Genomic DNA, 2500 nt, shown 5'->3' on the forward strand with positions numbered 1-2500 from the left:
CTGGCGCTCCTGCCACTCGGCGCCCCCCACCAGCCGCCTGTTGCGCGTGCGCCCACGCAGCGCGCGGCCAACACGCCGGGCGGCCCCCCTTCACCGGCCGGGAACAGTCCCACCAAGCCACCGCCGCGTATCGCTTCATACCCACATGGACCTAGTCACGTGTGTGGATGTGGCGGGTACCGCTGAAACAACCGGTTAATAGCTGTACCGATCGTCGCCATCACAGATTCACCTCCAGCGTGAACAACCGCTCAACAACGGATTTCCAGTTCATTTGCGTATCTTGGGCAGTAAACGTAGATGTCCACCTACATTTGCGAATTCAACAATTCTTGCATGCCAGGATGTCATGTGTCACGACACGCTACATCAGACCACATACACACTGCGACATGTGCAGAAGAGAACACGTGGAAGGTGGCCCGCGCACGTATGCGATGTCCCTTCCGCGATCCACTGTCAACCGGCATCTGCGGCATGTCCCAGATATGGAACGCGGTCCACCAGGGTAGCACTTTGTGTGAGGCAATACGACAAAGTCGGAATACACGCGTCACTACATCAGACGGCTCACGCTGACCTGACCTGACCTGACCTGACCTGACCTGACTCACCGCACCACCACCCCCAGCGACCCAGGGTGACATACAATGCGTTCGTACGTTCCTCCCACACGCCTCTACGGCGTACCACAGTGCAACCTAGCTGTTATTGGGAGACGAGACAAGTAGCATCGAGCACAACATATGGAAATTGAGATTCGACACCGTTGGGCACAGCCAGCGTACGGTCACACGTATCACACTACTTCACTCTGTACGTAACGACCGATGATCGGTACAGCGTGTGGGTTACGCGTACGACATCAGCGGACAATGGACACAGACCATACCACGACGTACACTGAGGGCGTCGACATCTGAATGCAACTGAACAGCTGCGAGGCTCATTTAACACTCAAACGCCAGACCGACCAGCTTGAGAGGACAGAGACACAAAGAGGGGGACAGAGGGGGGGGGGGGGGGCGGCGATATAGTCCTATTGCAGTACAATTGACAGTGGATAGCGGGAATATGTGGAAAGTAAGCAACACTCGCAAGACATCTACATGAGGATAACAACGACACCAGAGATTCCGAGCAGTGAACTATGTTAGGCAAAGGGACAACGTGGGTTAGGTTAAGGGACAACGTGGGTTAGGTTAAGGGACAACGTGGGTTAGGTTAAGGGACAACGTGGGTTAGGTTAAGGGACAACGTGGGTTAGGTTAAGGGACAACGTGGGTTAGGTTAAGGGACAACGTGGGTTAGGTTAAGGGACAACGTGGGTTAGGTTAAGGGACAACGTGGGTTAGGTTAAGGGACAACGTGGGTTAGGTTAAGGGACAACGTGGGTTAGGTTAAGGGACAACGTGGGTTAGGTTAAGGGACAACGTGGGTTAGGTTAAGGGACAAATTGAGTTAGGTTAAGGGACAACGTGGGTTAGGTTAAGGGACAAATTGAGTTAGGTTAAGGGACAAATTGAGTTAGGTTAAGGGACAAATTGAGTTAGGTTAAGGGACAAATTGAGTTAGGTTAAGGGACAACGTGGGTTAGGTTAAGGGACAAATTGAGTTAGGTTAAGGGACAAATTGAGTTAGGTTAAGGGACAAATTGAGTTAGGTTAAGGGACAAATTGAGTTAGGTTAAGGGACAAATTGAGTTAGGTTAAGGGACAACTTGAGTTAGGTTAAGGGACAACTTGAGTTAGGTTAAGGGACAACTTGAGTTAGGTTAAGGGACAACTTGAGTTAGGTTAAGGGACAACTTGAGTTAGGTTAAGGGACAACTTGAGTTAGGTTAAGGGACAACTTGAGTTAGGTTAAGGGACAACTTGAGTTAGGTTAAGGGACAACTTGAGTTAGGTTAAGGGACAACTTGAGTTAGGTTAAGGGACAACTTGAGTTAGGTTAAGGGACAACTTGAGTTAGGTTAAGGGTCAACTTGAGTTAGGTTAAGGGACAACTTGAGTTAGGTTAAGGGACAACTTGAGTTAGGTTAAGGGACAACTTGAGTTAGGTTAAGGGACAACTTGAGTTAGGTTAAGGGATAATGTGGTACAACCAGAGTTAGGTTAAGCGATAATGTGGTACAGCCACAGTTAGGTTAAGCGATAATGTGGTACAGCCACAGTTAGGTTAAGCGATAATGTGGTACAGCCACAGTTAGGTTAAGCGATAATGTGGTACAGCCACAGTTAGGTTAAGCGATAATGTGGTACAGCCACAGTTAGGTTAAGCGATAATGTGGTACAGCCACAGTTAGGTTAAGCGATAATGTGGTACAGCCACAGTTAGGTTAAGCGATAATGTGGTACAGCCACAGTTAGGTTAAGCGATAATGTGGTACAGCCACAGTTAGGTTAAGCGATAATGTGGTACAGCCACAGTTAGGTTAAGCGATAATGTGGTACAGCCACAGTTAGGTTAAGCGATAATGTGGTACAGCCACAGTTAGGTT

This window comes from Schistocerca gregaria, unplaced genomic scaffold (assembly GCF_023897955.1).
Source record: "Schistocerca gregaria isolate iqSchGreg1 unplaced genomic scaffold, iqSchGreg1.2 ptg000310l, whole genome shotgun sequence".
NCBI lineage: Eukaryota > Metazoa > Arthropoda > Insecta > Orthoptera > Acrididae > Schistocerca > Schistocerca gregaria.